The 13,383-nt window shown below is 36.6% G+C and overlaps 1 protein-coding gene across 6 annotated transcripts in view; it reads left to right on the top strand.

Annotated features, from left to right (window-relative positions):
- TSGA10 (testis specific 10) overlaps positions 1-13,383 on the top strand; it is a 166,736-nt gene that overhangs the window by 100,351 nt on the left and 53,002 nt on the right. The window lies entirely within an intron of this gene.

The following is a 13,383-nucleotide window of genomic DNA, read 5'->3' on the forward strand; positions in this document are numbered from 1 at the left end:
TTGCTGTAATCTTTCCTCTTAGAACATCATTTGCTGCATCTCAAAGATTGGGAGCTGTTATATTTTCATTTTCATGTGTCTGCATGCATTTTTTGATTTCCTCTTTGATTTCTTGGTTGACTTGTTCATTATTTAGTAGCATGATATTTAGTTTCCATGTATTTGTGTTCTTTCCTGATTTTTTTCTTGTGATTGTTTTGTAAATTTTTAAAGTTAATTTATTTATTTGTTTTGGAAGAGAGAGGGAGAGAGCAGGGGAGGGGCAGAAAGAAAAGGAGAGAGAGAATCCCAAGCAAGCTCCACGCTGTCAGCACAGAGCCCATTGTGGGGCTCACACTTACAAACCATGAGATCATGACCTGAGCTAAAACCAAGAGTCAGATGCTTAACTGACTGAGCCACCCAGACACCCCTACCATTGTGGTTGGAAAAGATGAGATATGATTTCAATATTTTTAATTTATTGAGATTTGTTTTAGGCTTTAGGTGATCTCCTCTGGAGAATATTCTATGTACACTTGAAAAGAATGTATGTTCTTCTGGTTTTGAATAGAATGTTCTGAATATATCTGTTAAGTCCATCTGGTCCAATCTATCATTCAAAGCTACTGTTTCCTTGATGATTTTCTGTCTGATCTATCTGTTAATGTAAGTGGGATATTAAAGTCTCCTCCTGTTGTTGTAATACTCTCAATTTCTTCCTTTTGTGTCTGTTAATAGTCGCCTTGTGTATGGACTGAACTCTCATATTGGATGCATAAATATTTACAATTGTTCTATCTTCTTGTTGGATTAATCTCTTTATGAATATGGTGTATCTTCCCTTGTCTCCTTTTATGGTCTTTGAAAAAGTCTATTTTGTTTGTTATAAGTATTGCTATGCCAACTTTCTTTTCACTTCCATTTGCATGGTAAATGTTTTCCCACACCTTGCTTTCAGTCTGCATGTGCCTTTACATCTGAAGTAGGTCTCTTTTTGGCAGCATATAGGTGGATCTTGCTTTTTTAATCCATTCAATTACCTTATGTCTTTTTTTTTTTTTTTTTTTTTTTTGAGAGAGAGAGAAAGACAACATGAGCAGGGCAGGGGCAGAAAGAGAGAGGAGAGGGAGAGAGAAAGAGACAGAATCTGAAGCAGGCTCTGAGCTGTCAGCACAGAGCCTGACATGGGGCTTGAACTTGTGAACTGCGAGATCATGACCTGAGCTGAAGTTGGACACTTAACCAACTGAGCCACCCAGGTGCCCCTACCTTGTGTCTTTGAGAGAAGCATTTAGTTCATTTATAATCAAAGTAATTATTGATAAATATGTACTTATTGCCATATTGTTACTTGTTATACAGAGGTTTGCTTTGTTTTTGTTTTTGCAGTTTTTCTCTGTACTTTTCTCCTCCTCCTCCTGGTTCTTTCTTCTTTTGCTCTCTTCCCTTGTGGTTTGATGGCTTTCTTTATTGATATGCTTGGATTCCTTTCTCTTTATTTTTTATGTATCTATTATAGGTTTTTGATTTGTCATTACTGTTAGGTTCCTATATAATAGCTTATGCATTATGTTTTGGATTACAAGCATGTTTCCAGAAAAAATTATGCTCACAAACCAAGGTTTTACTATAATATAATGTTATTATGCTTGATGATGTTGTTAACTTTGCTTGACTTATTCTCATTTTTTATTATTCTTTTTTATTTTTTGCTGTTCAGCTTGGTTGCTTTCCATTATTTTGCCTTCAAGGTCTCTGATCTATTCTTCTGCCTCCTCTAATCTTCTATTGATTCACTTCTATTGTATTTTTAATTTCAGTTATTGAGTTCTTCATCTCTGATTGGTTCTTTATTATATTTTATATCTCTAATTTGAAAATCTCACTAAGACCTTCACTCTTTTCTCAAGTCCAGTTACTAACTTTATGAACATTACTTTGAATTTTTACAATGCATATTGCTTATCTCTGTTTCATTTAGTTATTTTGCTGTGATTGTGTCCTGTTCTTTCATTTGCAACATTTTCCTCTGTCTCTTCATTTTGCCCCTCTGTTTTCTTCTTTGTATTAGGAAAGTCAGTTACATCTTCTGCTCTTGAAAGTAGTGGCCTTATGAAGAAGAGGTCCTGTGGTGCCCTGTAACACAGTGTTCCCTGTTCAGTAGAACCAGGTGTTTCAGGGGTATCTCCTTTATGGGTTGCATGTGCTCTACTGTTGTGGCTGAACTACATTTGCCTTCGGTATATTTAACTGCAATAGCCCATTTTGCCTCTTGTGGGCAGGGTTTGGTCTCTGTGCTGATAAGGAGCCAATATAGGGCCTCTTTGGGCTAGTAGTTGGGCAGTGTCACCTTTATCAGTTAAGCCAGATGCCTATCCTCAGCACATTTATTGAGGCTTTGGTCACACCAACCTGCAGAGTGTTCTCCCTGTGTTGTCTCCTTAAGAGCCTTTTGTTGGTGGGCGCAGCCTACAGTTAAACTGTATGTCTGCCCCCAGGTCTATCTGCAGGGGCTGCAGTGGAAATGGTATGTGTGGTTATTTTCCCTTCATCTCAAGGCAGGAGTCCCTTTGGTGTGGTACCAATCCCTGCATGGGCTGATTGTATGATATACGGCAGGAGCCATTTTGGAAAGGACTCCTGCTGATCAAGGTGATTGGATGGGGGGATCCATAAGAGAACTCTGGGGTGGGGTTGGGGGGAGAAATGGTATCCACCAGCTTTCTTGTTCTTGGAGAAGTCTAAAGATCCCTTCCCCTCCAGTGCATAATATAAACCACCTTCATGTACACCCTAGCTGTTTTTCAAACTATTCCTTCTATGTTGTATCTCTGCAGGATTTTTTGTTATGCTCTTTTTAAAGGCAGGGACTCTGTCTCCTATTGCCCTCTGGCTTTTCTAGAACTTAGCCCACTGATTTTTAAATACCCACAGTTAAGCCCAACTGATTGTGAAAACTTGCAAAGTTAAGTCCCACTGGTTTTCAAAGCCAAATATTATGGGGATTTGTCTTCCCAGTGCAAGTCTTCCATGTCTGTGGTGCTTCTCTTCTTTCTCTGTGCTTGTGGTGCCCTCCTGTTTGTCTTGTAGGGAGTCTAGTTCCTGACTCTCCATCCCTCCTACCCTTTTTGATGTAGCCTCCTCTCTATGATTAACTGTGTAAAGTCTGTTCTGCTTGTCTTCACATTGTTTCCTGGGTTAGCTGCTATTCCTGGATTAGCTATTATCTAGGTGTGTCTGTGGGATGAGTGAGCTTAGGATCCTACTACCCCACCATCTTTAGTCTTACTTTTTATTTTCTCCCTCCAATGAGTTGCTAGAACTTCTCTCCTGGACTTCTGGACTCCCTCAAAGATTCTTTTTTCTATGGATAATTGTCTAATTCATTGTTCTCCCAGGGCTCCCAGACCTTGGCCAAGAGAGGCTGGAGCCATTCTCGGGCACTTCATTATCCACAGGTGGGTCAAATTTCTGTAAGCCTATTACCCAGCCCTTGATTGAGTGAGACAACTCCTGCATACCTTGGAGTATGGTGCTGGTGATAGCTGTAGCCCAGTCTTCAGAGGTATGGAATTGTTTTTGGGTCTGTAGTTAAGGCCACAGCTATCGAGTCAGCTACCTAGGTATGGGCTTGTCTTCTCAAAATGACTCTCGTTGTTTGTAGACCACCGGGGTTTCACAGTCTCTTACCTGGGTTGCAAAGCTCCCACATAGGCACTTGTGACTGTGAACAGATATGAAGTTGTTGTGATTGAGTTGGGGAAACATGTGAGGAATATCTTGTTTAGCCATCTTGCTACATCACTTCTGCATCAATTGATTTTTGTATGTTGAAACAGCCTTTCATATTTGGAATAAATTTCACTTGGTTGTGGTGTGCAATTCTTTTTACACCTTACTGGATTCAATGTGGTAATGTTGTGTGGAATATTTTTGCATATATGTTTATGAGAGATATTAGTGTGTAATTTTCCTTTCTTGAAAAATCTCCTTCTGATTTTGGTACCAGATTCTGGCCTTGTAGAATGAGTTGGGAACTTTTCCATCTCCTTTGATCTTCTGGAAATGATTGTATAGAATTGGAGTAATTTCTTCCTTAAGTATTTGGTAGAATCAATCAGCAAAACCATGTAGGTTTGGTGATTTCTGTTTTGGAAGTTTATAAATTGTTGATTCAATTTCTTATAAGTTATAGACCTTTGAGATTATATCTCCTTGTATGAATTTTGGCAGATTTTATATTTCAAGGAATTGTTCTGTTTCATCTAAGTTATCAATTTTGTATGCTAAGAATTGTTCATAATTTTCTTTGTCCATTTGGACTGCTATAACAAAAATAGCCCAGACCTGGTGGATGGCTTAAACAATTCATTTCACAATTTTGAAGACGGGAAAGTCCAAGATCAGGACTCTTGCAGTTTCAGTGTCTGGTAAGGACCTACTTCTAGCTCTTCTCACTGTGGCCTTATATGCTGGAAGAGGGGAGGGAGTTCCTTGATGTCTTTTTTTTTTCTTTAAATAATAGCACTAGTCCCATTCTAGAGGGCTCCACCCTCAGTTGTAACCACCTTCCAAAGGAACCACATCCAAATATGGACTGGGGATTAGGTTGCAACATTCAAAGTTTTAGAGAATATAAACATTAACAATAATATTGTTATTATCTTTTTATGTTCATATGATCAGTAGTTGTAGTCTCTCTTTCATTTTGATGTTAGTTATCTGTGTCTTCTCTTTTTTCGTTGGTTAGCCTGCCTAAAAGTTAATCAATTTTATTGATCTTTTCAAGGAACGAGCTTTGGGTTTCTTTGATACGTTCTGTTTAACTTCTTGTTTTAAATTTCATAGACTTCTGCTCTGGTTTTTATTAATTTTTTCTTCTGCTTACTTTGCATTTAATTTACTCTTTTGCTAGTTAACTTGAGGTAGAAGCTTATATTCTTAATTTTAGATCTTTTTTCTCTTCTAACATATGCATTCAGTGCTATAAATTTCATGTAAGCACTGCTTTCACAGCATGCCACAAATTTTGACAAGTTATATTTTTATTTTATTTTATTAAAATATTTAAAAATTTCTCTTAAGATTCTTCTTTGACTCATGTGTTATTTAGAAGTGTGTTATTTAATTTCCACATATTTTGGGATTTTCCAGCTATCCTTCTGTTATTAATTCCTGATTCAATTTTGTTGTGAGCAAAGAACATATTTGGTATGATTTTTATTTTTAAAAGTTTGTTAAAGTGTGTTTTATAGCCTATATGTGGTTTGCCTTAGTGAATGTTTGAGATTAAGAATGTGTATTATGCAGTTACTGAATTAAGTACTCTAGAAATGTCAGTTAAATCTAGGTGATTGGTGGTGTTTGGTTCAACTATATATTTAATGAGTTTCTGCCTACTAGATATGTCAGTTCCATATAGAAGGGTATTGCAGTCTCCAACTATAGGGGTGGATTTGTGTGTCTCTCCTTGTCATTCTGTGGATTTGTGTGTCTCTCCTTGTCATTCTATTATTTCTTGCCTTACATATGTTGACATATTCTCTTGTTAAGTGCATATACATTACAAATGGTTATGTCTTTTTTTTCTTCATTGCCAACTTTATTTTTTATTAACTTTTTAAAAAATTTAATTTCAGTACAGTTAACATACAGTGTTATGTTAGTTTCAGATGTACAATATAGTGATTCAACAATTGTATACATTACTCAGTGCTCATCATGATAAATGTACTTTTAATCCCTTCAACTGTTTTACCTATCCTCCCTCCTATCTCCCCTCTGGTAACCCTCGGTTTGTTCTCTATACTTAAGAGTCTGTTTTTTGGTTTGTCTCTTTTGTTGTTGTTCATTTGTTTTGTTTCATAAAGTCCACTTATGAGTGAAATCATATGGTATTTGTCTTTCTCTGACTGACTTATTTTACTTAGCATTATACTTTCTATCTCCATCATGTTGTTGCAAATGACAAGATTTCATTCTTTTTTATGGCTGAGTAAGATTCCATTATATATGGAGAGAACTAGAAATAGAAGCAGAAAGAAAAGAAAGGAGACAGAGAAAGAAAGAAATAAAGGAAAGAAAGAAAGAAAGAAAGAAAAAAGAAAGAAAGAAAGAAAGAAAGAAAGAAAGAAAGAAAGAAAGAAAGAAAGAAAGAAATCATCTTCTTTATCCATTTATCCTTTAATGAACACTTGGGTTGCTTCCATAATTTGGCTATTGTCAATAATAGTTCAATAAACATAGCGGTGCATGTATCTCTTTGAATTAGTGGTTTTGTATTCTTTGGGTAAATACCCAGTGGTGGAGTTACTGATCATATAGTAGTTCTATTTTAATTTTAATTTTAATTTTAATTTTGAAGAAACTCCATACTATTTTCCATAGTGGCTGCACCAGTTTGCATTCTCACCAACAGTACACAAGGGTTCTTCCTCCAAATCCTCACTAGTATTTATTGTTTCTTGTGTTTTTGATTTCAGCTATTCCAACAGGTGTGAGGTAATAGTTCATGGTGATTTTTATTTGCATTTGCCTGATGATTACTGATGTTGAGCATCTTTTCATGCGTCTGTTGGTCATCTGTATGTCTTCTTTGGAGAAATTTCTATTCAGGTCCTCTGCCTATTTTAATTGGATTATTTGTTTTTTGTTGTTGAGTTGTATAAGTTCTTTATATATTTTGGATACTAACCCTTTATGGGATATGTCATTTCCAAATACCTTTTCCCATTCAGTAGGTAGTCATTTAGTTTTGTTGATTATTTTGTTTGCTTTGCAGAAGCTTTTTATTTTTATGTAGTCCCAGTAGCTTAATTTTGCTTTTTGTTTAGTTTTCCCAAAACCATTTGTTGAAGAGATTGTCTTTTTCCCATTGTATATTCTTGCCTCATTTGTCAAAGATTAATTAACTATATAATTATTGATTTATTTCTGGGTTCTCTATTCTGTTCCATTGATGTATGTGTCTATTTTGGTACTGGTACCATACTGTTTTGCTTACTATAGCTTTATAGTATATCTTGAAATATGGGGTTGTGATACTTCCAATTTTGTTCTTTTTCATAATTGCTTTGGCTATTCTTTTATGGTTCCCATAACATTTTACGATTGTTTGTTCTAGTTCTGTGGAAAATTATGTTGATATTTTGGTAGGATTGCTTTGGGTAGTATGGACATTTTAAAATATTGGTTCTTCCAGGAGAACCTGAGTGGCTCAGTCAGTTAGGCATCTGACTTTGGCTCAGGTCAAGATCTTGTGGTCTGTGAGTTCAAGTCCCACATCAGGCTCTGTGCAGACAGCTCAGAGCCTGGAGCCTGCTTCGGGTTCTGTGTGTGTGTGTGTGTGTGTGTGTGTGTGTGTGTGTGTGTATGTGTGTGTGTCTTTTTCTCTATGCCCCTCCCCCCTCCCTCTCTCTCTCACAAAATTAAATAAGCATTAAATATATATATTGGTTCTTCCAATCTGGGATAATGGAATATGTTTCTATTGGCTTATGTCCTCTTAAATTTCTCTCATCAGTGTTTTATAGTTTTCAGAGTACAAGTATTTCACCTTCAGGGTTAATTTTATTCCTAGGCATTTTATCATTTTTGGTGTAGTTGTAAATGGCATTATTTTCTTTTTTTAAAGTTTATTTGGAGAAAGAGAGCATGAATGGAGGAGGGACAGAGAGAGAGGGAGAGAGATAGAATCCCAAGCAGGCTCCACACTGTCAGCACAGAGCCTGACATGGGGCTTGAACTCATAAACCACAAGATCATGACCTGAACCGAAATGAAGAGTCGGATGCTTAACAACTGAGTCACCCATGCACCTGTAGAATTATTTTCTTAATTTCTCTTTCTGCTACTTGGTTATTACTGTATAGAAAGTATATATATATAGTGTCATGTCATCCGAAAATAGTGAAAGTTTTACTTCCTTACCAATTTGAATGCCTTTTATTCCTTTTTCTTGTCTCATTGCTGTGGCTAGGTCATCTAGTATTATGTTGAGTAAAAGTGGTAAGAGTGAACATCCTTGTCTTGTTCCTGATCTTAGGTGAAAAGCTCTCAGTTTTCACCATTGTGTATGATGTTAGCTGTGGGTTTTTCACATATGGCCTTTATTATGTTATATGTTCCTTCTGAACCTACTTTGTTGAGGGTTTTTATCATGATTAAATGTTGTATTTTGCCATTTGCTTTTTCTGCATCTATAAAGGTGATCCATATGTTTTTTTTCTTTCTCTTGTAGAAGTGATATATCACATTGATTGATTTGCAAATATTGAACTACCCTTGCATCCCAGGAATAAATACCACTTGATCATGGTGAATGATTTTTTTCTATTGTATTGTTGGATTCAGTTTTCTAACACCTTGTTGCAGATTTTTGAATCCATGGTTATCAGATACATTGGCCTGGAGTATTCTTTTTGTAGTGTCTTTATTTGGTTTTGGTATCAGGGTCATGCTAGCCTCATAGAATGAATTTGGATGCTTTCGTTTTTCTATTTTTTAAAATAGTTTGAGAAGAATAGGTATTAACTCTTCCTTAAATGTTTGGTAGAATTCACCTGGGAAGCCATCTGGTCCTAGACTTTTGTTACTTGGGAGTTTTTTGATTACTGAATCAATTTCATTGCTGGTAATTGGACTCTTCAAATTTTCTATTTCTTCCTGATTCAGTTTGGTAGTTTTTATGTTTCTGGGAATGATCCATTTCTTTTAGTTTGTTGAATTTGTTGGCTTATAATTTTTCATAATATTATGTCATAATGCTTTGTATTTCTGCGGTGTCAGTTGTTATTTCTTTTTCATTTCTGATTTTATTTAGTCCTCTTTTTCTTGGTGAGTTTGACTTTCAGTTAGTTGGTTTTGGTGATCTTTCAAAGAACCAGTTCCAGGTTTCATTGCTCTATTGTTTTTTTAGTTTCTATTTCATGTATTTCTTGACTAATATTTATTTCCTTCCTTCTGGTTTAGGGAATTTTGTTTTTTCTTCTTTTTCTAGCTCCTTTATGTGTAAGGTTAGTTTGTTTATTTGAGATTTTTCTTGCTTCTTCAGGTAGGCCTGTATTGCTGTAAACTTCCCTTTTAAAACAACCTTTCTACATCCCAAAGAGTTTGGACCATTTTTTTTTTCATTTTCCTTTTTCTCTATGTATTTTTTTATTTCCTCTTTAATTCCTTGGTTCACCCATTCATTGTTTGGTAGCATGTTATTTAAACTCCATGTATTTGTGTTTTTTCCAGATTTTTTTCTTATGGTTGATATTTAATTTCATAGTGTTGTGGTCAGAAAACATGCATGGTATGACTTCAGTCTTTTTGAATTTGTTGAGACTTCTTTCATGGTCTCATCTGTCATCTATTCTGGAGAATGTTCCATGTGCATTTGAAGGAATGTGTATTCTACTGTTTTAGTATGGATTAATCTGAAGATATCTGTGAGGTCTATCTGGGCCGGTGTGTCATTCAAAGTCACTGTTTCCTTTTTGATTTTCTGTTTGGATGACCTATCCATTGGTTTAAGTGGGGTGTTAAAGTCCCCTACTATTACTGTTTTACTATCAATTACTTCATTTGTGTTTTTTTATGTGCTGCCTTATATGTTTGAATGCTCCATATTGGGTGCAATAATATTTACAATTGTTATATCTTTTTGTTGGATTGTTCCCTTTGATTATGTAGTGTCCTTCTTTGCCTCTTGTTATAGTCTGTTTTAACATCTATTTTCTCTGATGTAAATATTGTTACCCTAGCTTTCTTTTCACTTCCATTTGCATAATAAATGTTTCTCCATCCCCTCCCTTTCAATTTGCAGGTGTCTTTGGATTTGAAATGAGTCTCTTGTAGGCAGCATATAGATGAGTCTTACTTTTTTTATCCATTCTGTCACCCTTTGCCCTTGATTGGAATGTTTAGCTCATTCATATTCAGAGTAATTATTGATAGGTATGTACTTATTGCCATTTTATTACTTGTTTTACGGTTGTTTATGCCATTCTTCTCTGTTCCTTTCTTTTCTTGCTCTCTTTTCTCACAGTTTGTTCAGTTTCTTCAGTGATATACTTGGATTCCTTTGTCTTTATTTTTTGCATATCTGTTACTCATTTTTGTTTCATGGTTACCAATAGGTTTGTATATACCATCTTCTGTTTATAGCAGTCTACATTAAGTTGATGGTCACTTATGTTTGAACCCACTCTTTTCTCCTCTGCCCTGCAATGTTTTAGGTATTTGGTGTCATACTTCAAAATCCTTTTATTTTGTGAATCCCTGACTGATTTGTATAGGTATACTTATTTTCATTCCTTTTGTGCTTCCTACTTTTCTTACTCCTGCTTATGGTCTTTCCTTTACCCTAAAGAGTCCTCTTTAACATTTTTTTGTAAAGCTGGTTTACTGGTCATGAATTCCTTTAACTTATTCTGGGAAACTCTTTATTTATCCTTCTATTCTCCTTCCTGGATAGAGTATTATTGGCTGAAGATTTTTTCCTTTCAGCAATTATATCATGCCACTGTCTGCAGTTTCTGCTGAAGAATCAGATAGCTTTATGGAGTCTTCCTTGTATGTAACTATTTTCTTTTCTCTTGTTGCTTTAAAAATTCTCTGTTTATCGCTACTTCCTGCCATTTTAATGATTATGTGTCTTGTTGTGGAACTCCTTAGGTTGATTTTGTTGCAGGCTCTCTGTGCCTCCTGGATCTGGATTTCTGTTTCCTTCCCCAGATTTGGGAGCTTTTTAACTATTATTTCTTCAAATAAAATTTTTGCCCTCTCTTCTCTCTCTCTTCTCTTCTGGGATTCCTACGATGTGAATGTTATTATTCTTGATGGTGTCACTGAGTTCCCTAAGTCTATTTTCATTTTTTATTATTATTTTTCTCTTTCTTGTTCAGCTTAATTGTTTTTCATTTCTCTGTCCTCCAGGTCACTGATCTGTTCTTCTGGTTCCTCTAGTCTACTATTTATTTCATCTAGTACATTTTAAGTTTTATTTATTGAGTTCTTCATCTCTGATTGGTTCTTTTTTAAGTTTTCTGTTTCTTTATTGAGGGTCTTACTGAGGTCCTCCACTTTTTTCTCAAGTCCAGTAAGTATCTTTATGACCATTATTTTAAACTCTTGATCAGGCATATTGCTTATCTCTGTTTTGTGTAGGTGTTTTGCTGTGATTTTTGTCCTATTCTTCCATTTGGAACATTTTCTTGTCTCCTTATTGTGTATGTTTCTGTGTGTTAGTAAAGTCAGTTTTGTCTCCTGCTCTTGAAGAGGTCCTGTAGTGCCCTACAGTGCAGTGTCCACTGTTCACTAGAACCTGGTGCTTCGGGGGTGTCTCTTATGTGTGTTGCATGTACTCTGCTGTTGTGACTGAACCACTTTTGCCTTCAGTCCTATTGTCTGCAATGGCTCACTTTACTGTGGACAGGGGTTAGTCCCTATATGTTGTTAGTGGGCCAATTGGGGCCATCTTGGACTTACGTTGAATCAGACTAGGTGTTTGATAGAGATGCAGTAGCACCAAACTGCAGGGTGCTTTCCCTATTTTGTCCCCTGAGAAGCTTTTGTTAGTGGGTAAGGCCTGCCCTCAGACTAGATATCTGTCCCCAGCCTGTTGCTGGGGCCCTAGCTGGACTTGTGTGTTTGGTTATCTTTCCCTCTTTCCCAGGCAGGAGTCACTTGGGAGTAGTGGTGGCCCCTGCCAGGGATGCTTGCCCACTATCAGGCTTGTGGCACTGCTTTGGATCAGCTCTGGCCAAGAGTATATCAAAGTTGGCAGGACCACAGAGAAACAGGGGTCAGGGCGGGTGGTGGTAGCAAGGTTTGCATTGGAGGGGGTGGATTTTCAGAACTGCTCAAGTCAGAAGTATGGTATGATGTTAGCAGCACTGGTTTCTACAGATGTCTGTGTGCCTAGGCTGGGGGCAGGAGAGGGAAATGGTGCCCACCAGCTCCTTTGTTCCTGGAGAAGTCTCCCAAAGATCTCCATCACATGTCCTTAGATTAGTAAACAATCTCCCATATACCCCAGGTGTTTTTCAAACTGCTGCTTCAGTGCTGTATTTCTGCTGGGCCATTTGTTGCGCTGTGTCTTTGAGGGCAGGGACTCAGTTTCTTTTTGCCCTTCCAGCTCTCCCAGATCCAAGCCTGCTGATTTTTAAAGTTCCAAGGGTTAAGTCCTGCTGATTGTAAGAACTTGAAAAATTTGGCCTTTCTGGTTTTCAGAGCCAAATGTTATGGGCTTCATCTTTCCTGCATGGGCTCCCCAGTGTGAGAGTCTATTCCTCTCTCCTCTCTGCACTCACGGCATTCCTCCCTCTAACAGAGAGCCCCACAGGTCGTTTAGCTTCCAATCATGTCTCTGCCCTTCCTACACTCTTCCTTGTGGCCTCTTCTCTACATTTAGCTGTGGAGAGTCCATTATGCCAATCTTTGGGTCATTTTCTGGGTTATTTACACTGATGTGTGTGTTACCTAGTTGTATCTATGGAACAAGGTGTGCTTAGGGGCTTCTTACTCCTTTATTTTCCCCAGAAGTCATAGATTGTTAGGCCTTGATAAATTAAATTTTTATAGTTCTGTAATGCCTCCTTTTTATTTCTGATAAGTTTCCTTTCTATGAAATCAGCTTTGTCTGAAATTAATATAGTTCTTCCAGCCTTCCTTTGATTAGTGTTATCTTTTTTTTGCATCTTTATATTAAAGTGAGTTTCTTATAAATAAATATATATATAGTTGGCTTTTTCCCCCCTCACCCTGATGTTCTGCATTAAAAAAAAGTGGTTTTTTTTGAGAGAGTGAGAGCATAAGTTGGGGAGGGGCAGAGGAAGAGGGAGAGAGAGAATCTTAGGCAGGTTCCATGCCCAGTGCAGTGGAGCCTAATGCAGGCTCAATCTCATGATCATGAGATCATGACCTGAGCTGAAATCAAGAGTTGGACACTTTACTGACTGAGCAAACCAGGTGCCTCTGACATTCTGTGTTTTAGTTGTGTATATGTCTATTTGCATTTAAAGTGATTATTGATATGGTTGGATTAATATTTACCATATTTGTAACTATTTTCTATTCATTGTTCTATTGTTTCTTTTTTGTATTCCACTCATTTGTTAGCCTTTATGGTTTTAATAGAGCATTTTTTTAATAGAGCATTTTATATGATTCTTTTTTATCTCTTGTTAGCATATCAATATAGTTCTTTTTCTTTTCTTTTCTTTTCTTTTTTTTTAAGTAGGCTTCACACCCAGCACTGAGCCCAGTGCAGGGCTTGAAATTTTGACTCTGACACCAAGACCTGAACTGAGATCAAGAGTTGGCTGTTTAACCAACTGAGTCACCCAGGCACTCCAATATAGTTCTTTTTAAAAAACTTTTTAAAGTGGTGACCATAGATTTTTAATATACACT

Source organism: Prionailurus bengalensis, chromosome A3 (genome assembly GCF_016509475.1).
Source record: "Prionailurus bengalensis isolate Pbe53 chromosome A3, Fcat_Pben_1.1_paternal_pri, whole genome shotgun sequence".
Lineage (NCBI taxonomy): Eukaryota > Metazoa > Chordata > Mammalia > Carnivora > Felidae > Prionailurus > Prionailurus bengalensis.